The 27,041-nt window shown below is 48.8% G+C and overlaps 1 long non-coding RNA gene across 1 annotated transcript in view; it reads right to left on the reverse strand.

The window, feature by feature from the left end:
* The window catches only part of LOC117310020 (uncharacterized), a 233,638-nt gene extending 206,597 nt beyond the window's left edge, over positions 1-27,041 (reverse strand). The window contains exon 1 of the long non-coding RNA XR_004524285.2: positions 26,774-27,041. This is a non-coding gene — a long non-coding RNA (uncharacterized lncRNA). The remainder of the gene's footprint in view (positions 1-26,773) is intronic.

Consider the following 27,041-nt stretch of genomic DNA (forward strand, 5'->3'; position numbering starts at 1 on the left):
GTTGGGGGTGAGGTCTCAGACCGCCGCAATAAAGTGAGTTACACGAATATTTTGGTTTCCCAGTGCATATAAAAGTTATCTGTACACCATATACCACAGTCTGTTAAGTGTACAATAGTATTATGTCTAAAACAAAACCTAAACATACTTTAATTTAAAAGTAATTTATTGCTAAAAACAAAAATGCTGAGCCTTCAGCAAGTTGTAATATTTTTGTGGGTGGAGGGTCGTGCCTTGATGTTGAGGCTGCTGGCTGATCGGGGTGGTGGTTGCTGAAGGCTGGGGTGACAGTTTCTTAAAATAAGACAACAGTGAAGTTGGCTGCATTGATTGACCCTTCCTTTCAGGAACAATTTCTCTGTAGCAGCAATGCTGTTTGATGTTATCCACAGTAGAACTTCTTTCAAAATTGGAGTCAATCCTCTCAAACCCTACTGCTGATTTATCAATTAAGTTTATGTAATATTCTAAATCCTTTGTTATCATTTTAAACTATCTTCACAGCATCTTTACCAGGAGTAGTTTCCCTCTCAAGAAACCACCTTCTTTGCTTATCCACGAGAAGCAACTCCTCATCCCATTCAAGTTTCATCATGAGATTGCAGTAATTCAGCTCCACTTCTAGTTCTCTCACTGTTTCCACCACATCTGCAGTTCCTTCCTCCACTGAAGCCTTGAACCCCTGAAAGTCATCCATTAAGGTTGGAACCAACTTCTTCCAAACTCCTGTCAATGTTGATATGTTGCCCTCTTCCCATGAACCACGGATGTTCTTAATGGCACCCAGAATTGGGACTCCTTTCCAGAAGGCTTTCAATTGACTTGATCCAATTGCCCAGACCCATCAGAGGAATCACTGTCTATGGTAGCTATAGCCTTATGAAATATATTTCTTAAATAATAAGACTTGAAAGTAGGAATTACTCCTTGACCCATGGGCTGCAGAATGGATGTTGTGTTACCAGTCATGAAAACAACATTAATCTCATTGTTCATCTCCATCAGAGCTCCTGGGTGACCAGATGCATTGTCAGTGAGCAGTAATTTTCTTTTTACCTTATTTATTTTTGGCTGCAAAAATAAAATTTTTTTTTAATTTAAAAAAAATTATTTATTTTTAGGTCTTCGTTGCTGTGTGCGGACTTTCTCTAGTTGCGGCAAGCAGGGGCTACTCTTTCTTGCAGTGCGCGGGCTTCTCTTGTTGTGGAGCACAGAATCTAGGTGTGCAGGCTTCAGTAGTTGTGGCACGCAGGCTCAGTAGTTGTGGCTCACGGGCTCTAGAGTGCAGGCTCAGTAGTTGTGGCACATGGGTTGCTCAGCAGCATGTGGAACCTTCCCGGATCAAGACTCGAACTGGTGTCCCCTGCATTAGCAGATGGACTCTTAACCACTGCACCACCAGGGAAGTCCAGCAGAAATATTTTGAAAGGAATCTCTTTTTCTGAGCGGTAGGTCTCAACAGTGGGCTGAAAATAGTCAGTAAACCATGTTATAAACAGATGTGTTGTCATCTAGGCTTCGCTGTTCCATTTACAGAGCACAGGCAGAGTAGTTTAGCATAATCCTAAGGGCCCTAGGATTTTCAGATGGAATGAGCATTGGCTTCAACTTAGAGTCACCAGATGCGTTAACTCCTAACAAGATGGTCGGTCTGTCCTGTGAAGCTTTGAAGCCAGGCACTGACTTCTCCTCTCCAGCTATGAAAGTCCTAGATGGCATCTTCTTCCAACAGAAGGCAGTTTCATCTACATCGAAAATCTGTTGCTTAGTGTAGCCACCTTCTTTTATGACCTTAGCTAGATCTTCTGGATAACTTGCTGAAGCTTCTCCATCAGCACCTGCTGCTTCGCCTGGCATTTTTATGTCATAGAGACGGCTTCTTTCCTTAAACCTCATGAACCAACCTCTGCTAGCTTCAGACTTTTCTTCTGCGGCTTCCTCATCTCTCTCAGCCTTCACAGAATTGAAGAGAGTTGGGGCCTTGATCTGGATGAGGCTTTGGCTTAGGGGAATGTTGTGGCTGGTTTGATCATCTAACCAGACACTGAAACTTTCTCCAAATCAGCAATAAGGCTGTTTTGCTTTCTTATCATTTGTGTGTTCACTGGAGGAGCACTTTCAATTTCCTTCAAGAACTTTTCCTTTGCACTCACAACTTGGCTGACGGGTGCAAGAGGCCCAGCTTTCAGCCTGTCTCAGCTTTTGACATGCCTTCCTCACTAAGCTTAATCATTTCTAGCTTTTGACTTAAAGTGAGAGATGTGCGCCTCTTCCTTTCACTTGAACACTTAGAAGCCCTTGTAGGGTTATTAACTGGCTTAATTTCGATACTGTTGTATCTCAGGGAGGCTGAGAAGAGGGAGAGATGGGGAATGGCCGGTGGAGCAATCAGAACACACGCAACGTTTAACGATTCAGTTCCCGTCTTATACGGGCGAGGTTCGTGTTGCCCAAAACAATTACAATAGTAACATCAAAGATCACGGATCACAGATCACCGTAACAAATACAAAACTAATGAGAAGTTTGAAATATTGTGAGTTACCAAAATGTGACACAGACACATGAAGCAAGTAAAGGCTGTTGGAAAAATGACACCAACAGACTTGTTAGATACAGGGTTGTCACAAACCTTCGATTTGTAAACAACGCCACATCTGGGGCTTCCCTGTTAGCACAGTGGTTAAGAATCTGCCTGCCAATGCAGGGGACACGGGTTTGAACCCTGGTCCAGGAAGATCCCACAAGCCATGGAGCAACGAAGCCCGTGCGCCACAACTACTGAGCCTGTGCTCTAGAGCCCGCGAGCCACAACTACTGAGCCCACGAGCCACAACTACTGAAGCCTGGGAGCCTAGAGCCCGTGCTCCGCAACAAGAGAAGCCACCGCGATGTGAAGCCCGCACGCAGCAACGAAGAGCAGCCCCTACTCGCCGCAACTAGAGAAAGCCCGCACGCAGCAACAAAGACCCAACGCAGCCAAAAATGAATAAAATAAATTTATAAAAAAACAAAACAAAAACTCCACATCTGCAGGGAGCAATAAGGCAAAGTGCAGTAAAGTGAGGCCTGCCTGGACTCAAACTTTATTAAATACTTTCTAAATGCAACTCAAACTTTCCAATAAAGCTTGCCAAATTATATTAGTAATTACCACAGCTTTACTGAATCTGTTCTGGTTACTGGGAAATTTTTTTTCTTTCTGAATCTTCACTTCACTTTGAATAGGTTAAATTACCAAGTACCTGGATCTATACGTGAATTTTAGTACAATTAAAAGTAAAGTTCTGTGGTCAGAATTTGCAGTGGAGGCATTTTTGGCCCAGTCACACCTCCATCTACGAGGGAATCTCTTAAGTTTCGAGCCCTGGGCTCAGATGCTTAGAGGCAACCCAGCTCCTTTACATACCGTAACTGCAGGGCCCTATTTTATGGTACATGTGACGCAGGTCAGGGATGTGTGGCATTATAAAACTAACTGGCCCACAACATGCGGATGAGTTTTTATGACCTCACGATAGAACAGCCTGAACTCGGGGGTGACGCCCAGGCCAAACAGCCCTTGAGGACTCACAGTTGCTTCCTAGTTGTTATTCTCTCAGAAGACTTGTTCATGGGTTTTAGAAGAAACCCACAGTTCTTTTTTTACATCTTTTTTGGAGTATAATTGCTTTACAATGGTGTGTTAGTTTCTGCTTTATAACAAAGTGAATCACTTATACATATACATATGTTCCCATATCTCTTCCCTCTTGCGTCTCCCTCCCTCCCACCCTCCCTATCCCACCCCTCCAGGCAGTCACAAAGCACCGAGCTGATCTCCCTGTGCTATGCGGCTGCTTCCCACTAGCTATCTACCTTACGTTTGCTAGTGTATATATGTTCTTTTTTAAACACCACAGTGACAAAAGTATATAATAAGCGTTCGGATAAGTTATGATCTCATTTCTTCTCCCAGATGGAGTAACTCATAGGAAATAAGGAAATTGCTGAGTAAGGGTTTAAAAAGCCTTGTGATAGAAGTCATTCTCTAAAGAGGAACTAAAATAAAACTGCTGTCCCCACACTCCCCACCCTGCGGTAGGGAGGAGCCTTTGCCGGTGCTCTGATGCCATGCCCGGGACCCTCCTGTCGAAGGGAAGCCATGAGTGGCAGCCGCTGGCCCAGTTCAGTGGACTGGGAACTCTGTGTAGACAGGATGCCATGCTTCCTGGAGAATGGATCATAACTCAGTACCACACCAACATATTTAAACCCTAACACAGATTGGGAAGCTGTAAGACACAGACATCCTATGGGAGCGAACGAGCTCTCCAATGAGAAGCCAGGAGCACGGCCAGATATGGGGCTCCCTGTACCCCAAGACCCTTGATTTACTTACGACCCTGTCACTTTCTGCTCCATCCTTGGTGTTGTTTTAAATTAGGAAATTATCAGCTAAGGTTCAAAACCACAATTAGGAAGGATCTCTGTTTCCGTTTCCCTGATTTTTCTCACCCTTTTCCAGTTCAGCTATAGGTACTGAGTTCCTCACGTCTTCCGGGTGCACAAGGCACCCTGTCAGCACCCGCATGTCCACACCCTTGGAGAAGAGTACACCAAGCTCCCCGCCAGGCAGGCTCACCTCCTCTTAACCAGCATCGTCGCCGGATGGGGTCTGACCAGACACCATCTGTGCATCTCCAAATCGCCTTTGCCACCCACTGTGCATTTATTTCCATAACTGTAACTGTCACTCCTGATCTCTCCTTCTTCCCAGATCCTTTCAGACAACGTCTCCTAGGAACGGTCTTGAGAGTGGGGACCCCGACCTAACACGACCCCACTTCAGCGTGCCACGTACATGCCTTTCCCTTTGGACGTTCCTCCTGGAATATGATGATAGCACAGTCAAGAGGGCCAATCACAGCCCCTCAGATTCCGGCAACTCAATAATTCCTGAGCAGAGGGCTCTATCTCAATGAGCAAAAAGTGTTACTTGAAAATGGTATCACTGCACTTTCCTTAAATAGAGACATCTCCCTAAAAATTAGGTTTCTCAGAGAAATACAGTAATAGCACGCAAAGGCAGGGGCTTGTTAGCCCCAGAGCTCAGGGTGATGGGGCCGTTATCCCAGCCGCATCACTCCTCCTCCCTCCCGGGGATAAAATCCAGAGCTGATTTCCCTACTGTTCCTTCTCCCCTTATCCCCACGCTCCCCAAAACCCCAGATTTCCTGATTCCTGATTCCCTAAACTAGCGGTCTTCAGGATTTTGCACAAGCACCCCTTAGAAAATTTTTGAAAAACTAGTAGAGCACTGCAAACGGTTGAATTCCTAGGATAGTGTAATGACTGTCATTCAATGAAACTGTTACCCCGTTCTTTTCGACGTATCCAGTAGACTCGCAATGACCATATCCATTCGGTGGCCACCATCCTCCGAGCTGTCTGCTGTGACCAAGCAGACGGACCCCACGGAGGGACAGTTCTGCTGCAGCAGGCAAGGAGTGACCCTGAGCTGTCTCTTTTCAAAACACATGAACCAGGCCGTTAGAAATTTCACACCGTTACTTTAACTCCTTCAACTTCCAATTCCACTCCATTTACCCCAAAGGATTTCGTCCTAAAGTAATATATTTTACGCTTGAAAGTTTTTATTCATCATCACTTCATTCTCCCCTGCAACAAAGATACGTATGTGAGTTAAAACAAGACACCCTGTGACCATGAGGTTCCAAGTGTTTTACACAGATACTGCAAATTCCTATTCATAATTTTAAACCTAAAAGGAAACTTTTACCACTTCATGACAGAGCTCTTTTTTTTAATGTTTCCTCGACTAAATATGACTTCTTGCTGGACTGAAACCGGGTCCAGCACCATTTCTATTCTCTATTTTGTTTGCCAACATGTAAGCGTGAGAAGCCTTTTTCACACAGAGGCTCCAGCCACTGATTCCTGCAAAGTTCTATAGCAAAACTCACAGCGATCTTCCATCCCAAACCACTCTTAATGATCCACCGGACGACAATCTGAGAGGTCCTCCTCCAGTTTGGCGGAAGAGGAAGGACTCAGGACCACCTGACCTGCACCAGGACGTGTCCCCCAGTCCCTATAGGGTCATCTCTCTCCCCTCCCACCAGCATCCCAAGTGGCCCCCAGAGACGGGCGCCCTCTCTCCCCACAGGTCTTTGCAGGGGCCAGGGCAGTGGCTCTAGAGGACAGAGGTGGGACAAGAACACTGCGAGTGGGGCCTCTTGATCTCAGGACGAGTTTTAGGGAAAAAGGCAATTTAGGTCATATTGTGTGTTTCACTGTGTTCTGTCTGTAATGCCGGGTCCATGCAGACGTCTAACACACACACGTTCACACATGGGAGGGAGACTGTCCACCACAGTCACTAAGATGTCTGACTCAAGAATCCAAGTGGCATATGCTCGCCAAGGGAAACATCACGGGGGTTCCTGCCCACCTGTCTGTCATCGAGCTCTGATTCTCCAGCATCGGCATGTCTACCTGTGAAATGCGAAAACACACAGACCTTTTAGGAACAGTGCTTCCGAGAGAGAGGAAAAACGATAACACTGAATTTCAGGCCAATGTCATTTAAATAATGCTGGAGAATCCTATTACTTTTCAAACTTTTAAAATAAAATAGTGGTTTACATCATATTCAAGGTGCCCAAGTACCCAATTAATTACCTCCTCTTCCTTCTGAGACCCCCTTACGTGACTGCCAAGGACTCTAAGGAGAAGCAAATCTATAAACACGAAAGAAGCAGGTGCTGGAGAATCTGAGGGACTTGCTGAGTGGGCAGAGAAGAGGACTGAAGATGCAGAGCCGAAGAGGTGACAGAACAGGAGGGAGCGAGGATGCAAGCCCGGCCACCCCGCGGAGGCCCTGGGACCCCGGACGGGTCACTGGCGCAGAGAGAGAGACATGGTAAACGTCAGCGACTGTATCGTCCTCATACCCCTTCATACAAAATGCCCGCCGGCCTGCCCCGCCCACTCGTAAAATCGGAACTTCTTCGCTTCAAAACCAGAATTGATTTGCTCTAAATGAAGACCTGAATTCTGGGACTTAGAGCTTCTCCAGCGCCTCGGCCAGCTTTCTGCCCAACCGTCCTGAAGAGAAGCCCACTTGGCGACACCTGCAAACACAGAGCCGGAGCCACAGTGACAGAATAGGCAAAAGGGACATTGCAAGGAATAGAGTGAAAAAAAGCAAATTAGTCTCCACAGAGACATCTGAGAAGACATTGGACCATGAAAAAAAGAAATAGCACAAAAAGAAGTCTTAGAAACTGAAAATAAAATTGAGATTAAAATTCTGATGGAAGTGTTAGAAGGCAATGTTGAGAAAATTTGCCAGAAAGTACTACAAAAATATAAAAGAGACTCAAAAGTATATAATGGAAAAGACACAGGACACTCTGAATCAATGTGAGGAAGGTCCTGCATACAAAGAAGAGGTTCAGAAAGAAAAAAGAGAAGAAAATAAAAGAAAGGAAAAAATAAACAACAGAAAAAACAGATGGTAAGAGATTATCAAGCAAATATTACATGAGAGTTTACAAAAGCCAAAGTCACATAATTCAAGACCAAAAGCATCCACGTAGCCCAGCATTTTGACTGAAAGGGGGGAAAACCTACACCCATGTATAGCTTCATGAATCTTTAGAACACAAAGAGAAAAAGAGAAAACTAAAACTGTCCAGAGTGGAGAAGTCAGTTATAGCAAAGGAACAAGAATTGGACGTTCCACACTAAATTACAATAAACAAAGGAAAAATGCCTTCAAAATTCTTAGACAAAATTATTTTGACCCTGGAATTCTATACCCAGACAAACTTTCACATATATGAGGGCAGCATTTCAGACAGGCAAGTTCAGAAAATTTACCTTCTACTCTTTTTTCTCAGGAAATTACTTGAAGATGTGTATCCACAAAAGGAGGGTAAAAATCGAGGCATAAAGACAAGAAATTTAAGGAACTCTAGGTCAAAGCAACCGAGAAATGAGAGTTAAAAGAGAGAGGCTGCACTTCCTGCCCAGAAAGCAGTTCTTTCTGAAAATTAGAACAAGCGTTCAGGAAGAAAACCTCCTGCAGGTCAGTCAGTTGATGGGGGGATCAAAAGGGGTGGTTATATCTTAGAAACATACATTATCCCTTGAGCATTTGGAGCAACTTTAAAAGGCAATGAAGAAGGAAAACACAAGAAAAGAAAACATCATTAGAAACTCCAGGAGCAAGAAGCTGTCTATTTCTCAAAAAGAAAACAATCAACGTGCACCAGTCGGCAGAGCCCTGGAAAATACCAGCGGTCGGAGGACAGTGCAAACACATACGTCTATTTTGTGTCTTCAGCCTATAGAAAAAGCAAGAAAATGAACTACAGTTTCTAAACAGAAAGTAAATGGACTCAACCTTGACAAATGCTGGCTGGTGAAGTGAAATGAGAAAGTAAGTAAATTGAGAGTTGCTAATGTCTCCACATCACAGAATGGGTGTCAAGTGACACCACCAGAGCCCCTGGAATAAGAAAGAAGGTGGGGATTATCCATTAAATGTAAGGAGTCAGCAAAGAGAAGAAACTAAAAGGAGTAACTTGGTTATAGGGAGAGAAGGGGAAGACGTGGTAAATAGCGAATAACACCTAGAGTAGATTAACTAGGAGACATGGAAATCATCTGTGAAGGCACGAAAACACAGAAACAGTAAAAAGTGAGTTACACGGTGAAATTTCTGTCTGATACTATAATGATGGATACATGTCATTACACATTTGTCCAAACCCACAGAATGTCCAACCCCAGGAGCGAACCATGGACTCTGGGTGATAATGACGTGTCAGTGCAGGTTCATCAGTTGTGCACAGCCAGTGGGGGTGTTAATGATGGCGGGGACCGTGCGTGGCGGGGCAAGCGGTATACAGGAAATCTCTGCGCCTTCCTCTCGATGTTTCTGGGAACCAAAAACTGCTCTTAAAAAATAAAGTGTACTTAAAAACAAAAAACATCTAGTTACACCTGATTCTCCTGGGGCTTGGGCTGAAAGAGGTAGGTAAGACCCTACTGCTTTTGATTATAATCCTTCTGTACTGCTCGCCCATACTTAAGTACGTGCAAGTGTTACTTTAAGACATATGGAAAGATATAGATTGAAATTAAATAGTTTTAAAATCTTTATTATATAACAAACCTGAGAAGCAAGAATAAGGAGACAGAGCTGAGCTTTTCCTCCTAAAGGAAATTCTTCATTATCGTTTCAAAGCTTATACAGAAAGGAAAAACGTAGCCCTGAGTTTTTATTTGAAGGAAATACTAAGAAGGCTTCCAATACAGGCAACACCTGGTTAGATCATCCTGCCTTCTCTCCTCTCCCAGCACCCACCAGCCTCGGGCCAGAGCCACCCATTCACCCTGAACCGGCTTCGAAGACTCGGACACTCACAGCTCCGACCTCTGGGCCCCTCATCTTTAGAGCAGATTGATGACAGAGAAACGGCCTGTGCTTTGCTTTTCTTGTGGGGTCCTGTCTGGTTGTGGTATCAGGGTGATGCTGCCGGCCTCAGAAGATGAGTTTGGAAGTGTTCCCACTACCTGCATTTTTTTGGAAGGTTTTAAGAAGACCTGGTTTAGTTTTTTCTTTGAATATATGGAAGAATTCAGCCATGAAGCCATCTGTTCCTGGGCTTTTCTTTGCTGGTAGGTTTTTGATTTTTGATTCAATCTCCTTATTGTTAATGGTCTATCAGGCTATTTCTTCTTGATTCAGTCCTGATAGATTGTATGTTTCTAAGAATTTATCCATTTTTTCTAGGTCATCCAACTTTTGGGCATAGAATTGTTTTAAAAAAATCCCTAACGGTCCTCTTATGTCTAGGCATCCATCGTACCGTCTCCTCTTTCATTTCTGCTTTTACCTACTTGAGTCTCCCCTCTTTTACCTGCTGGTCTAGCTAAGGGCTCGTCAAAAGCAGCACCACCATCTTGGCGGCACCATGGACTCAGTCCCCACGGCACCTGCCCCCGTGGCTCAGGAGAGGACCAAGAACCCACACCATCTCTACACTGAGGTCTGAAAATAACGATCACAGTGTAAGTAACCTGGATAGAGTCTTGATGAACAATTAAACCTAAAGAACTACAGAGGAAGAGAAATTGATGTTTAACCTGAATAACCAGAATTATCTATTCCAATTCCATCCACTTAGGAGTGTGAAACCAGAGCCAGGTGAGGCCGATGAGGCTGTGCTCACATAATCTCGGCTGATTAGGGGAAAGGGCAACACTAAAACGAGCGAGGAGGGGCTGGTATGTATATTAGCCGTCAGCCGACACGTGCTAGTAAATACGCTCTACGTGGAAAGCGCAAGTCAACGTAACCATCACGCAGAAGAGGTGACTGATTTCAGCGCTTGGAAGACACCCAGCCGTCTTCAGTCCAGAGCCTCCAACCCCTCCACCCCCCCACGCCACACCCCGGATCCGAGGGCCGGCCCGTGGAGGCACGTGGATGCGCCAGCCGAGAGCAGCAGGCCTGTGCTGAGGTGTGGCTGAGGATGCACTTGGGAAAGAGCAGACCCCGCACAGCCCTGCAGGAGCCAGACCCGCCACGAGGTCAACCAGGAAAGCTAAGACAGCCCCGCCACGCTGTCCACTCGCTGTCTCCCTGATGGGCGTGAGGAAGTTAGGCTCATCCCATACCCAGCATCACACACCCCACAAAACCATCAAGATCAAAACCTGGAAGCACGTTTTTCGAAAGTTCCAAGTTAAACCTATGAACTTCAGATGCATCAGAGGACAAGCTGTTCTGTTATTTCTAATTTAACATAAATACAGAGAGCTTTTTTTATCAATAAAAATAAAAGATGTTCTAATCAAAAAAATCATAGAGAATGTTAGATTTTAAAAAGCCAGGTGCCGAGAAGCGGGGCAGCCTTCGGTGGGGAGCCTGGCCGAAGGAAGGGCCCGCATGTCAGTCCTGGCCCCCTGCCACCCTGGCCTGCCGCCCCCCAGGCCTCAGTAACCTCAATGTCACTTTGATCTTCACAGCTCCATGTGAGGTGAGAAATTATCTACATCCCCACTTCACTGATAAGTTACTGAAGCCCAGAGAGGCTAATGTCACGGTCAAGTGCACTCAGCCAGCTCTGGTCCTCACTCCCCGCCACCGCTTCAGGTGGTCACCGCTCCATGGTGACAACAGCAGAGCTGTAGGGTGCAGCCTCGAGGAAGCCTGGTGCACTGGTCCTGCTGGCCTAAAGCACAGAGAACAGATTCAGCCTCTGACCACACAGTGAACTCAACGCAGAGCCCCGGGGAGCTGCACACAGCTTCCCACCAGCCTCGGCACCGTCTAGATTCTGTGAAAAACATGAATCCAAAACGGGGAAATCAAAGACACACAGTCTTAACTCAAAGACATCTGATCTGAGATGCAGCAGTGCATGACTGTAAACGCCCCCGGCCGGGGGGCCACTCCACCCAGTGAGTCAGCATCGAGCAGCACGGGTGCCGAAGGAGGTGCGTCCAAGCTAGTCACGGGCCTCGTTCTTAGGAATCTTAGGAATCTGCCAGAATATCCCATCAGCCAGTAAAACACGGTGAGACAACTTTCAGAACATCATGCCTAAGACCCAGTGTGAAGTAAATCTCATGTACCTGCACCATTGCCAATACATAAAGGAAACTATTCTTTTAAAGAAAGCTCCTAGTGGGGTGTTTCCTAGTATATTTTTGTAAATCCAGCCAATCATTAGATGACAACTGGTTTTCTGGATTCAGGTATCTTATATAAGATGCCTTCTGAATGTTATGAGATGAAGAACTAACTACTAAAGGAAACCAAAAAGTAAAGAAATGGTCAGAGTTGAGGGAAGGAAGCATTTATAGGCGTCAGTTCCAAGAAGAAAGGGGTTTTGGAGTTAGACTGGAAAGAGGAACGGGCACAGACCAAGAAAGAAAAATAACACAAGAAACAGGCTGATAACGAATTCTCCAGGTGTGTGGTATGGCATGTGCAAAGGACCAGTGGCCGGCGACAGTAAGACAACAACAGGGGATTTGAGCAGCACTTTGGGGCAAATGTTCCATAAAGGCTCACGATGGAAATCCTCGGAAAGGGGACATTTTGCAGAAAGCCTTGAGAGCCAGAAAGGAGAAATCTGGATTTGACAAAAGGCAACAGAAAACAGCATGCAAAGAAGTGACATGATAAAAATGGCTTTAGAAAGATTATCCCAGCAGCTGTGTGTAGGATGGTTTCAAGCTGAGAGAGACTGGAGGCGGGTGGGGGGGGGGGGAGTTCTGTAAGAACGTTCTCCTAATTCAAGTGCAGTGTGGCGAGGGTGCGGCCAGGCACAGCGCCCAGGGGACAGGAACAAGGAATTCTGGGCCCGTCCTCAGTTTCCCCATCTGTGAAATGTGAGCCTTCACCAGAGGACATGTCAACTGGAGCAGTTTTTGGTGCAACAATTTTCTGTTGTCCATGATCCAAGATGTCCAGGGGGGCTGGATGTGACTGGATTCAGGGAGAAGGGAACAAGTAAATTCCAACCTGCACGTCTAAACAGCAAGGCCTGGTTTGGCAAGTTAAAGTTCATGCATCTTTTTACTGTCTTAAAATTCTTTTAAATACATGAAACTGCATTCGTTCTAACTGAAAACAGATCAGAGACCTCTCCCAAGCAGGAGGTTAATGGTCTCCAACCCCAGGGGCTGGAACTGCACCTCCACTGGCTCAGGCCAGAAGCCTTGGTTAATCCTTGACGCTCCCTACACCCCTTTCCTCAGGCCTGGAAGACTCCCAGCTCTGCTCCTGATTCCTGTTTATTCTTCCCAGAACCAGAAATGCCACTTCTGCCCCCAGGCTCCAGGCTCCTGGCCATGGGTCAGAGGACCAGTATCTGGGCATAGCTGTCCTCAAAGCTGAATCAGAATCGTTAGCATGAAAATACTTTTAGTATATGATTGCTGTATATTTATTTAATATTTATCTCTCTCCACAGACTCTTATCCAGCATCGTCCTTCTCGTTTATTTACTAAAATATACATAATGGCGAGCACAGTTTTGGCACCTTGGGAGTTTACAAGAAAACACATCGAATGAATGAATTATTCATCAGTAATAAACACTAAATTAATGTCCTCGTTTGTATCCACCAGATATGCACCCTAAAGTTATTTTCCAAAGGATATATGATCAGCAAGTTTCTAGAAATTCACCCAGTTACCCAGATGATCACAAATTGCTGGGGTTACTTACCAGATGATTAAAAACATGTATCCTGGAGGGGACGGTGGGCACCCTTTCAATCCCCTCTGCTCTGAGCACAAATGATTCCTCCGAGGGGATGGAGGACGCTAACTGCACCCTTTCTAACCAGTTTCACCCCCTGCCCCAAAAGGCGCGGGCGCTCAGGACGGATGGGATGTGGGGAAGCCGCACCCCCCCAGTCTTCGTAGCTCTCGGGTCACCACCCTACTGGCCGTGCGGGTCCCTGACTTTTCAACCAGGGCTCTGTCCCTTCCTTCAAGGTTCAGCGAGGCCTGTCGGCGCAAAATCCAAGGAGCGCCGCTCAGTGGAATCGGGAAGATGAGCTGCAGCTGGATATGACGCAATGATGCAATCGCAGACGCCCTGCGGGTCGCCGTGAGCGCAGAGGGTCTGGAAGCATGGAGGCGTCTCCCCCAGCGGCTGCAGTGCTGGCTCAGAAACATGGAGGGACGCCCCTCGTGCCCCCCCCAGGACCACCCCTGGCGCCCCACAGGACCACCCCTGGCACCCCCGCAGGACCACCCCTCACGCCCCCCCCAGGACCACCCCTCGCACGCCCCCCAGGACCACCCCTCGTGCCCCCACCCAGGACCACCCCTCGCGCCCCCTCCAGGACCACCCCTCGCGCCCCCACCCAGGACCACCCCTCACGCCCCCCCAGGACCACCCCTCGCGCCCCCGCAGGACCAACCCTCGCGCCCCCCCGGACCACCCCTCGCGCCCCCCCCGGACCACCCCTCGCGGCCCCCCCAGGACCACCCCTCACGTCCCCCCAGGACCACCCCTCGCGCCCCCCCAGGACCACTCCTCCCGCAGGAGTAACCGAAGCCAGCTCCCCCCTCCCACTCGGGAGCGGAGTCTCCCCCACGGGGAGGACGTGGCTGAGCAGGCAGGGTCCGCATCCTTCAAACAGCACGTGGAGGACACGTGGTGCTGCTTCCGTGAATCTCTGGGTCTCGAACGCCCACCTCCTGGCAGTTATACAGACCGGCCGTCACCCCTCACTTGCTATAGACCCTAAAACACACCCTGCGTTCTCTACACAACATTTTTTTAAAGACGTCAAGCAAAATAATGAGTCTTTACCTCGTTCTATTATCTTGGATCATGAGAGGACACACAAGCCTGTTTACGAAGCAGATACATCTCCACCTGGTGCGCTGGTAAACGCTTTACACCTATGACATTGGAGCGGAGGAATAAAGAACTCAGAGAAGCTTCTGAGCTGGTGAACGTCTCGCCCTCCGGTTACGTCCTCCCTCTTCACTGTCTTTCCGGGTTCATTTACTGCCCGGGCACCTCCCACCTCCCCCGGCGGCCTCCCCGGGGACTTCTGACTCCCTGAGAATCTGTCCGTGATTTCCAAACACCTTTAGCGACACCTGGTATCTTAACAGAAACTCTAGACTCTTCTGTCCTAGAAGGAGATGTCATCCAGGCCTACTTAGGATTAAGCGGACTTCGTTCTTCCTAGGGATCAAATGCCCCTGATTCTTGACAGACAATGCTGAATTATAAAACAAATCGTGGCTACCTTAGCCCGGAAGTAACACTAAAGAAAAATGACAGGATTACAAACTTGCCCGTTGTCTCTCTTCCTCAGAAGGTGCATGTGTAAAGTTCAGGTTCTGGAGGCGAAGGAGGGATCCCGCCAGAGTAGCCACTGTCCTCGCTTCCCCAGGAATGACAAGGTCCGAGGCTATGCGGCTCCTGACGGCCTAAACCTTACGCCTGTGCCCCTCACTGCAAAGGCTTCCCAACTATTCAGGCCTCTGTTCTCACGTTTGCAAGAGAGAGATGATAATACTTGACCCAAATAAGCCAAAAGACTCTCTTCTCTGTACTCTGTGTGTTCTTTCAAGGTGGGGTTTAGGAGCAAACACTGGGTTCACCTGAGCTCCATGCCACAAAAATCAAGGGATGACCCTATCCTGGGCTAAGAGAATGCTATTTCTTAAGAAAAAAATAATAACATTAAGCTTGAAAAAAATAAGATGAAGCAGAAATTCAACACTTACTGTAAGAATGAAGAAAGGGAAAGGAATCCCAGAAAAAGCCTTATATATATATATTTTTTTCCGGTACGCGGGCCTCTCACTGCTGTGGCCTCTCCCGTTGCGGAGCACAGGCTCCGGACGCACAGGCTCAGCGGTCATGGCTCACGGGCCCAGCCGCTCCGCGGCATGTGGGATCTTCCCGGACCAGGGCACAAACCTGTGTCCCCTGCATCAGCAGGCGGACTCTCAACCACTGCGCCACCAGGGAAGCCCAAGCCTTATGTTTTTTAACATTATGATTCACCTCATTTAAAGTCTTCAGAAGAGCCAAGAATAAGAACCAGTAGGAAGAACAGAGGAGGAGAGGAAAGTGACCCTCCTCATGGATCATCAGGGCCGTGTCAGAAGCAACGCACCCACCTCAGGCAATTATGCCCCAATGGAAGAGGCCGGCCAGCGCACGAGGAACGAGGACCTTCTCGGTGACAGGCTGTCATGAGAGCGCATGGCTGGTGACACCTGTTTGCTGATGGGACAGGAAGCAGAAACTTTCACCTTCCCAAAGCCCCAAACAGCACAGGCCTGGAGACAGATATTTTGGAATAGAGCTATTTTCGATCTGGACACTTTTCAGACACTAAATTTAGCCTGCTTCAATTCTTTTTAAAAATGCTATCCCATTAAACCTTTGAAACAGGAAATCTACACTTATTATAAAGTTGGAACACAAGGTTCTCTGGTCAGCAAGCCCAGGAGGGACTGGGCGCCCAGCAACAAAATGCCACTGCAGGCGCATCTGCGAAGATTGAAGATGCAAACCGACAGAGGCCTTGAAAATCCAACACTGAAAATGTGTGGTATTTTTTAAATAATAACCCATTTGATAAGTTTTTTTAAAAGTGATGTTTTCATTTGCCTTTTTGTTACCATTAGTGAATTCTCAAATGCTTACCGACCCCTTCACCAATTTCTTGTTTTTTTCCCCATCCACTTTTATGCACACTTGAAAAACCTTTGCATATAAAGGAATTAGCCTGTTTTTCAGGATGAGAAGGACCACGCTCCAGGCTCACCATGCAGCCTTATGGTGGGCAAAGAGAAGCTCCCACGAGCTCTGGTCAAATCTACTGACCCTTTCCTTTGCTGCTCTTTGCTTGTTTTCCTTTGTTGCCCTTACAAAGCCCTACCTGTGGCACAGTCGGCTGCCCTTTTCCCTGTACTTGGCGAGGTGGCAGCAAAATGAGCCTCGTATTCAACACTGGCGGGAGGCTCTGGTCACCAGCAGGTTCAAGGTTCATGGAATGTTCGCACCCACTGTATGGGGGTGTCACCACAGAAATCCCTGGAATCTACAAGCATGACCTCATTTGGAAAACAGGTCTTTTTCACCTGTGATGAAATTAAGAACCTTGACATGAGGAAAAAATCCTGGATTATCTGAGTGGGCCCTGGGTCCAATGACTAGTATCCTTAGGAGAGAGATTCGAGGTGGACAGAACGGGAGACACAGACGCAGAGGAGATGGCCCGTGAAGACAGGGCAGAGATGGGAGTGATGTGACCACAAGCCAAGGGAGCCGGGTCAGGCACCAGAAGCTGGAAGAGGCAGGAAGGATCTTTTCCTGGGCCCTCTGGAGGGAATGCAGCTCTGGAATGCCTTGATTTTGGGCTTCTCTTGTTTCCTGTAGTTTTAAGCCCCTGAGTTTGTGGTAATTTGTTATAGCAGCCCTAATACACTAGATACATCCATTAACCCAGTAATTCTGTTTCTAGGAATTTACTAGAGAAAAGTTACACTTTCAGAAAACATCAAAAAAGACATTAATCACAGCTCGGTTCTTTGTGACCACCTAGAGGGGTGGGATAGGGAGGGTGGGAGGGAGGGAGACGCAAGAGGGAAGAGATATGGGAACATATGTATATGTATAACTGATTCACTTTGTTATAAAGCAGAAACTAACACACCATTGTAAAGCAATTATACTCCAATAAAGATGTTACAAAAATAACAATAATAATCACAGATTAATGGCCAAAAATTTTTGCAAGCAACTTAAACATTCAGCAATAGGGGAATGGCTGAATAACACTGCATACTGGAATATTATACTTCAATTAAAATCAAACTGTCAAAGAATATTTTGAAATTTTGGGCAAGTTCTCAGAAAAGAATATAAAGTGAAAAAAAAAAAAAACAACCCAGGACAGTTCCCAGTTTGGGTTTAAAAAATAAGAAGACACAACTGTAATTATTTCTAGGTCATGGAATTATTGGTGACTTCCAAGTCATCAATTTGTGCTTCTCTATAATTTCTAAATATTTAGCAGATTAGATGACCAGAAAAAAAGAAAAGAAAAATGTATGAAAGCAGCCCAACCAGCCCCCAATTCACCACAGCTATGACAGAACAAAATATATCACAGGAGAGAAGAGTCTCCAAAAGTGGAATAAATATAACAAAGAGAAGATCTGGTAGCCAAGGAAATGCGTTACCGAGTCTGACAGTAAAGCACTGACCTCTGGGTTTTGCCTATTTTTGTTTCCCAGAAAAACACTGAATGCTTTCCAAAGCCTATCCTAACCCTAGAACAGAGAAAACCTGTAAAGGATGGGACGGCGGCTCAGAGGCAGAGCCAAGGAATGGGCTGTGCGCGTTGCCCACAATTAATAACCTGAGTCGTCTCTGCGCGTTGCCCGCAATTAATAACCTGAGTCGTCTCTGGGGACACTGCTAGATGTCTGACACCGTGGACCTTGATTTTACCCAATGTCCCTATGTGGGTGTCTCTTTTAAAAACATAAGCATGTTGTAGCATGACACAAGATACTATATCTCTCACCTTCCTCCCAGTTTGGACTCCAGTGCTCTACTGGGGAAAGGCCAGGCAAGGGTTTCCCCTTTGGGTCACGGGATAAGACTGCATATGTCTGCCTGGCCCATTGCCACCCCCAACCCCGGTGCCCCGCACGCCTCAGGCTGAAACGGAGCAGCCCCGGGATGCTTCACCTCTCAGAGCAAGGCAGGGACGAAGCGCTGAGGGATGGCCGGGGGACGCTTCCACACCCCTGCCGTGGGGCTCCTACCTTCCTGAAGCTTCTTCAGCCTCCCCTCAGCCGAGAGCTCGTCCAGGTCCTGCCAGTGGGGTCCGTCGTGGTAAAGTTAGCGGGACTTTGTTTCTGGGACTTGAGAACCCTGACACGTGAATTCCATCAGACGGTGGCCGTACTGACAACTGATCAAAGGTGGACTAGTTACAGCGGGTCTAGTGGGTCAGCAGAAGGTGTTTCTCTGTCCTATTCGCTTTACAACAGCTCTGCAATCCTTTACTGCACAGATGCATAAAGATTCCTTTAAGACATTATTAGATTACAGAAGTGTTATGTTGTGCCCCAGGCAATTTATAAATTCACAATAGCCGTGTAATAGACACTATGGGTAGATACCCAGACAGCCATCCCCCTCCTGATTTCTAAGGGAAATCAGCTTTTCCCCAGGGGTCACCCTCCTCTGCGTGGCCTCAGGGGCACCAGGCACAGCCTGAGGGGCGGCTTAAGATGAACCTAAACCCAGACAATGATCCCATCCTTCTCGCCATAACCGGTCAGGCATGACGGGATAGGAGATAAAGACTTCTGGAGACGTTCTAGGGAAAGTCTCTTCACTCCATAAATGAAACAAGGGAGGCTTCCCAAAACAGTCAGCTGATCACAAACCCTTTCCTCTTCTTTCCTGCCTCCCTTGAGGTGCGTGTAGCACATGACAGAGGCCAAGGAGACAGGAGCAGAAGTGGTGCATGTGCTCCCAGGCCACGCCCACGTGGTCCCCCAGCTCTTCCCTCTACTGATTGGATGAGGATGATGGTGGCAGAGCCACCAGACAGAAAGAGCCTGGTTACAGGGTGACCATTTGGGGGACCAAGAAAACCTGTCCTGATTTGACGTGAGAAGCCAACTTGTGCCACGTTACCCCACAAGTGCTTCAGAGGGTCTTTGATACAGCAACTATCGGACCCCACAGAGGGACGCGCCCTCGACCTATGGGGAGCGCAGGCACGGGCCGTGCGAGGGCCCCGACGCCAAGCCTCCCAGGCCAGCTGCTCAGGGAACGGCACGGAGGGAGCAGCAAGGCTGGGCCTCAAGAGGGGACTCAGTCACGCGGGCGGCAGGTGTCGGGTGGTGCTGGGTGGCGCAGACTGCTCTGGGACGAGGCCTGGATCCTGAGCAAGGTGCTGATGCCACTGGGTGACAACCCCCTCCCCGCCCACCCCACCCCCCACCAGCTGCTGGGTCCTTCCAGACTTCCTGCTGTGTCCCCCTCACAGCAGCTTCAGGGAAGAGACAAGGGTGCTGTGCGTGCTGTTTGGTAACCTGGTTCCTTCACCTAACAGGATACGGACACCCCTCTGTAGTATTAAACATTTAATCTTCATCTTTTTAATGGCTGTGTATTTTTTTACGATGCTATATCATAATGAATTTATCCAATCTCCAGTTATTGCTATTTTCCAATATTTTACTGTGGAACAAAACTGGAGTGAACATCTGTTTAGCTGATTTCCTGTAAATTCATGATTATTCCCTTAGGATACGTTCCCAGAAGTGAAATTGCTGGGACTAGTTATATGCAAAAGAAGATTTTTTTTTTTTTTTAATGGAGTGCCTGCTGTGACTTTTAATAAAATACCATTGGAGAAACAAGCAAGTGGATGAATTGAAGACTAAGAATTACTGTTTGGTTGCTTTAAAGAGCTGCATAACCCATCTCTCACAACAAAAATCAAACTTTGAACCTAACCATAGTAATAATCTAGACGATTATGTTGTAGATGCGGGAATGCTATACAACGGTCACAGTGGAAGCTTGACGGTACAACATTCGACTGTTGATGAAAACGTCTAAATTATCTATAATATGGATTCATGATTAAGTTTTTAATAGAATCAGAAAACAGATATTCAGAAATGTATTTAGAAACTCTCAAAATATTACAAAGAATGTCAGAAAATGGAAATTATTTTTAAACAGCCAAAAGTTTCATAAAACAAGCAAATCCATTGACGTGCTTGTGAGGTGTCCTGTCTTGGTGAGACTCATGCAACTTGGAGAAGCAAGAGGTAAAGCCCGCCCGTAACTGAGGAACCTTTCTCGAGTGTGCGATGGGTCAGCTGCTTATGGATCTACGTATCCATTCGAACATGTATTGAGTGATACGATCTAAAATGCTACGGTGGGAATTGTGAGGTTGCCAAATCTGTCCGTTCCCTGTTTCTCCTGGCAGGAGGAGGAACAGGGTCTCCCCAGGAATGTCCCTAAGGCCCAGGGACCCCAGTGGCTGAGCCGTGGCATCCAGGGTCTGGGAACACGCAGTTCGAGGTCTGAGAGGATAAATAGGAGGAAAATGGAGAAAAGAAAAGCCAGTGCTGGTGAGGGAGAGTCTTCACCACCAAGCAAGGGCAGTGGTGAGTCTGGTAAACACCACGGGGAACAGTGTGCCCTTCGCGCGCCTGTCCATTCACAGCAGCACACAGGCAGGCCCGGGGCTGAGAAGGGCAGGCTGTCCTCCTGAAGGGCAAGACAAGCCGGGGGCTCCCCTTGGGGCACGTGAGGGTCACCCCCATCGCAAGCGCACAGGGAAGGCACTGGGCCTTCCGATGGCATCAGGAGGAGCTGCTGAAATAGCTCCTGCGCCCCCGGGGGCTGGAGCTCTGCTCCCCGCCAGGCGGGGTGGATGGCGTGGAAGCGGGGACAGCAGCGACGATGCGTCTGCTCCAGGGGCCTTGTCTTAGGCTGAGACACTTGATTTACATGAAAGCACAGTGGGAAATAAGATACATGTGACCTGAGAGATCTGAGTTTTCCCCGAGACACACAACTCGATCCCACATATAAATGCTACACTGAAGTAGACCGGGGGCGGTCCAGAGCTCAGAGCCCGTCTCCCGAATCCCCAGTTTCCCATCTGGTCACGGAGGGAACGCAGAAATACGAGGATAAGGTCACTGCACCTCTTACGGGTTGCCTGTGTATGTTTTGCTTTCCTCCGAAGTCTACTGTAATCATGAAAAACACTTCTGTGTTTGTATAACTGATGTATATGATCTAACCCAACCCCTCTATACAAAGTCAACCACGAGAGCATCTTTCACGATTCAGCACTTGGGAAAATCTTTTCTTCACTGTAAAGCGAGTATGCGACGTCCACCCCACAAGGGAACCAAGCGAGGGCCCGTGTCTTCTGGTTTTGTTGAGTTGGCTTCCAGGAAACTCCGACTCAAAACTGAGGCCCAGGGCTTCCCTGGTGGCGCAGTGGTTGAGAGTCCGCCTGCCGATGCAGGGGACGCGGGTTCGTGCCCCGGTCCGGGAGGATCCCACATGCCGCGGAGCGGCTGGGCCCGTGAGCCATGGCCACTGGGCCTGTGCGTCCGGAGCCTGTGCTCCGCAACGGGAGAGGCCACAACAGTGAGAGGCCCGCGTACCGCAAAAAAAAAAAAAAAAAAATTGAGGCCCAGAGGACTATGTTAACCCTTGTGGTTACCATATTTGTTTGCTCTGATTGCCTGTTTCTACTTTATTTCATTTCTTGGACCTTGTCCTTTTGTCAGTGAGTCAAAAAACTTTTTGGAAAGAGATGGCAAAACAGATATAAAAGAAAGTAAAAGAAGACTGGAAATAGTAAATACCTAGGTGTTATGGGGATTTGGAGAGTGGCTTCATTACGTGCAATGCAGGATGGCCCAAACTGGGCCCCAATTTCATTTCTTCATGATCAAAATAGTGGACACATGTTGGGCATTTACTATGTATGCTGTTCTAACTGCCTTACTCTCATCAATTCATTTAATCCTCCTGACAACACTACCCTGTTAATGTTGGATCCGTCCCTCCTTTAGTGATGAAGGCCAAAAATATAATGAGGGCAAATAAACGGCCGGTGCCACGCAGCCCCGCAGGCTGCCTGACTCCAGAACCCTCACCCTCACTCCTAATCACTACCTACGTGGCCAGTGTAAAAAGCTGCTGGCTGGCATCGTACAACACTAGTAGGACACATTTCCATTAGGCACAGGAGGATGATTTTACGTTGCTTGGCCTAAGATGTGTACTCCGTGGGTGCTAGGAGATCATTTCAATATTTTTTTCTTTTGTGCAGAGAACGGTGCATGTTTTTAAAGATAATGACCACTTAGGTTTACAAAGTTACTTTTTAACAAATTTTGCTACAATTTTATGCAAGGGCTGGTTTCAAGTACTTATTCCTTTTTAACAAAAATTACTTTTTTTTTTTCCTGTGGATACACACAAAAAGGCATACCAGACAAGTGTCACCGGATGATGGATAAATGTCACCCCGCAATGAGAGCTTTAAAGAGGAAATTTTTCGGGAAACTAAAAACCTTTACATCCCGTTGGGTGGTCAGGACAGAAACCCACGGCAATGACAGTTTCAAGCCCTACCTGAGCTGGACCTCAGTGACATCGTAGGACCAAGTGCGGCCGTCCACGGCCCTGCTGTCCACCCGTGGCCCGGCCCTGCCATCCTGGGTACTGGCTTCCCAGGATGGACAGGCCACCCCGCCCCAGGCTGCATGTGAGGGACCTACATCCTTTTAGATTTACCTCCTAAAGCGCTCCATTCTCGGCTGAGAGGAAACGCCGTGCTCTTCCCGGAGGGGGGATGGGGTCCTGACCTCCTTACGCAGCCAGGAGCCCGCCCCCAAACAGCCACACCCTAGAAGTGGGCTAGGCAGTCTCTCCGAAGAGAGCAGCGTGCAGGTATCCTGCAGGGCCAGGCAGCGTAGACCACAGAAGCCGTCTGCAGTCAGCCTGGTAAGTTCAGCTCCTTGGAGACCCCCCAAGACAGACGATGGTGCAAGAGCAAAGGTCAGGAGAAACTAACCGGGGACATTTCCCAGGAGATGCGTTCTCTCAAGACAAGCCGCAACTGAAGCTCCTTGCGGGAATGTCGGAACCTCCAGAAATGGGAGGCGCCCTTCCGGACTGAGGGTGAGGGCCCTCGAGGGCCCCGGAGCTAATGCCTGACGAGGCTTTTCACAGCGGGTGCGGCCAGGGCAGAGGCCCCGCCGAGAAAGGGACAACTGATCTTACACGCGGACGCCACTGCCTTGGCCCAGGAGGTTAACACCGGCTCCAAACCCGCTGTTTGTCACCGGTGTTAAGCCCTGGAAAGGAAGGGTGTTGTAAAGGTAAAGGCTCTCCTAACGGCAGATGCAGGATTTAGGGGGGAATCTGCACCCCCCAACCATACCCGTCGACGCCAAAGCCCACATGCTTAGCTCCCCGTAAACGAGAGTGTCTGCCATGAATAAACTGGAAGCTACCGTGCTCAGTCTTTGTGACACACATGCCCAGAAGACAACGACACCTACTTTAAAAGCTGGCGATCTGCTGGAAATATGGTTCCATGATAAAAACAACTTGTATGTAAAGCTGTGGTTGATCAGAATGATTTTTAACTGCAGAGAATGCTTTGCCCGCTAACTTCCTGTTGGGTGGCCCATAATTCTTTTATAACCAACATGCTGCCAATGTTTTAAATATGACTCCCATCTGGCCAAAATGATGAATCATAGTTATTTTTATTGTATCCAGTGAATGACCATGGCATATCCATTCCAAGGGTCAATAAATAATACATTTAATTAATTTCCCTTTAAAATCTATGATCAAAGTGTATATTACTCAACTCCTTGAGTGACTGAGAAATCATGAAGTTTTTCCTCAAATATAAAAGAATTACAGCATTTCTTCAGTTTCATCATGTAGGCACACGATGGAAGACACTCTGCTAAAAACACAGATAACAAATCCTCTAACAAGCTTTAAAATGTTAGAATTTAGTTTCAGAATTGGTTGGATTCTGGGTATCCGAAATCTAACGTGATTTAAATTGTGCAAAGTGCTTTTTCACTTTTAGTATTTAATGTGAAATTTCCACCAATTTCAAAAATGAAGTAGACAAAAATAGGAGAAGCAATAGACTGCCATAGGAGGACACATTTATGTCACTGGGGAGAAATCATGCAAAGCAATCTGAATTCTATAGAAATAAGATATATTGTTATTAATTCGCCTACAACACAAGAAACCTAAGGCACAAACACATTGGTGAATAAGTACACGTTTACTTCTATCTCCAGCCACTTTGGATAGTTATACTGTAAGTGGAAGGAAAGGGAATAAATGATTACCAACATGGAAAGTCAAATAGGACAGAATGCATATAGAAAACATCTTTGTGGTGAGAAAACTTAAATTCCTTCAACACTTTGGATTATTTATGTAGAATTCATTTTGCACTTTAACCTAAAATGTAATCTGCAGATATGACATGATAGATCGCTAGGGTAAGTCATCCAATGCTTATCGATTTCTTAACCAAGAACAGAGGAAATTAGGGACAGGAGGGCACGAGGGGGCAGGAGGGGCTCGCAGACACAAAGCAGGCCTCCCTTGATGGGGGATCAAGAGGAGAAACCCCCCCATTGATGGAACTCCTGACCTGGGACGGGACTCGAGAGTGCTGGTGGGAAGGGGCTGCGAGCTTCAGGACAGGACTATTTCTTTTTACTGTTTTCATTCACTGGGTCCATACCTCTCCCAGCCCAGATGTGCCTGAGCAGAGAGTGTTCCCCACAGCCTGCTGGTCCTGCTTCCAGATGTGGGGTATAAAATATTCTAATTTGTTCCCTTCCAAGCAATGAGAAAGTCACACCATCTAAAAGGAAGTGGTACACACACTCTACAATTACTATCAGAGCTAAATCTGTGAGTCACCCAGCCACCTGCACAAGACAATTTGGCTACTGGAAAATCCCGATTAATGACATTTTTTTTTAAACACCAGAGTAACAGCTTGACCTGCCAAGAATTACCATTTTTTTCATAATTTCACCATTTTTTGCCTTGGTTACCTATTACCTTTTGCGGAGAGTGTAAAGGAAGTAAAATGAAAATGGTGTTGTAACGCACATTAACCTCAAATCCAAATGTTGTTCCTTCCAAGGTGTCGGGGGAGGGGAGATGGCTCTGTGGTGTCGGCTTTGAAACAGAGAAAGAGTCCTTTTGGACGAGGCTGTGGGCTCTCTCAGGCCATGCTGAGATGCCAGGGGGGTTTCTAATAACTAATACAATCGATTCTCATCTGCAAGCAGGAGTCCTCCTTAAGTCATAGATCACCAAGCCCGCGAGTTCCAATCAGACACACTGTCCAAGAGGACACACGAGCTGGTTACCGTGAGCAAAGCCCCAAGACCCCCGGCGCTGAGGCCCCTGGGGAAAGTCCTAGGCTGAAGTCCTCCTCAGATGGCAGAATAAGCAGGTGCGCTTTACATTTCCGGCTCCAAAACCACCCACAGCCCGTGCTGGCAGAATTAATCACAGGAAGGACTCGCTGCCGATCGCTTTATTTTTGATCGATCCGAGCCAGCCGCGCCGGCAAGTCCCGAATTCCGAATCCGGAGCCCGGCCGAGTCGCCATTCACCGGGGAAGCGACACCCAGGCGGCCGGACCACGTTCCGGCGAAGCGCGGACGCCGGAGAAGCAGCTCCCGAGTTTCCGCCGCAGGTCGCCCCCCGGAGCTGGTTCTCGCCGCTCTCCGCCGGCGAACCCGCGGGCCCCCACCCCACCCCCGACTCTTCGCCCAGCCCCCGCCGGGTCCCGTCCACTCTGCTCCGCGTCTCTCGGCGCCGCACGCGGGAGCCGGGGGCCGGGCGCCGGGCACCCAGCTGGCCCGCCAGGCGGCCCCCGTGCCTGCCGCTCCCGCCCCTCGCCGCCCAGGCTGTAATAATGACAGCCTCCTTATTTCTCCTGCTACCGTTAGCGAGCGAGCCCAGAACGGCAACAGCCGCTGCCGGGGGAGGCTTGGTTACAGAATCCTGCGCCGGGTAGCGGCTCGCTTAGCAACCGCCCCGAAAAAGCCCCCGCGCTCCGCTCCCACTCGTAGAGCCGGAGGCCGCCCTCCCGACGCGCTCCTCCAGCCACCCCCGGGCGCCGCGCCCCGGCGCCAGTGACCCCTCCCGCCACCCGGCCGCGCGCCCCCTGCGCCCCCCGCGCGGAGCCCGGGCTCCCGGCGCCTTCCACGCGTTCCCAGGGGCGGTCGGCGTCCTGCGCCGGGCGGGGGGAGGGGGCGCAGTTTGCTTCCTGCCGCCCCCATCCCCTCGCGGTGCCCAGCCGGAGCCCGGCGCGCAGCCCCTCGCCCGCCGGCGCTTCCTCCCGGGTCTCCGCGGGTCCCCCAGCTTGCCGGGCCGAGCGGAGAATGTCACCCCTCCGCGACGCCCCGCTCTGCGCCCGCTCCCGCGCGCCCTGCCGCTCAGGGTGAGGGGACCCAGTACACAGGCTGCCCCGGGGTCCCCGCCCCTCACCCAGCCGCCCTCGCGGGGCCCCAGCGGTCCGTCCCGCCGGGCAGCCTTCTCCCCCGCAATCCCCGACGGTTCTCGCGCCCCTAGCCCAGTCCCCGCGCGGCTCCGGTCCCGGTGGCTCGCACCTTCCTCAGCGTAGACATCCTCGGGTGCTCCAGTTCAGCAGGTGCGGGGCGACATGGCCCGTCCGCCCGTCAGTTCGCCAGCCCGCGCGTCCCCTCCACTGCCGCCGCTCCAACCCGCTGGAGCCCAGCGCACGGTCGGTCCTCACGGCCGGCGCCTGCGCACTGGGCGCCCGGGGAGGCACCGGCGCACGGGGGGGCGGCCGGCGCGCGGCAGCATCTGGAGAGGGGCCGGGCCCGCGCCTGGGGGAGCGCCAGGCCTCTGCGCCGC

The sequence above is a fragment of the Tursiops truncatus genome, chromosome 21, assembly GCF_011762595.2.
Source record: "Tursiops truncatus isolate mTurTru1 chromosome 21, mTurTru1.mat.Y, whole genome shotgun sequence".
Taxonomy (NCBI): Eukaryota; Metazoa; Chordata; class Mammalia; order Artiodactyla; family Delphinidae; genus Tursiops; species Tursiops truncatus.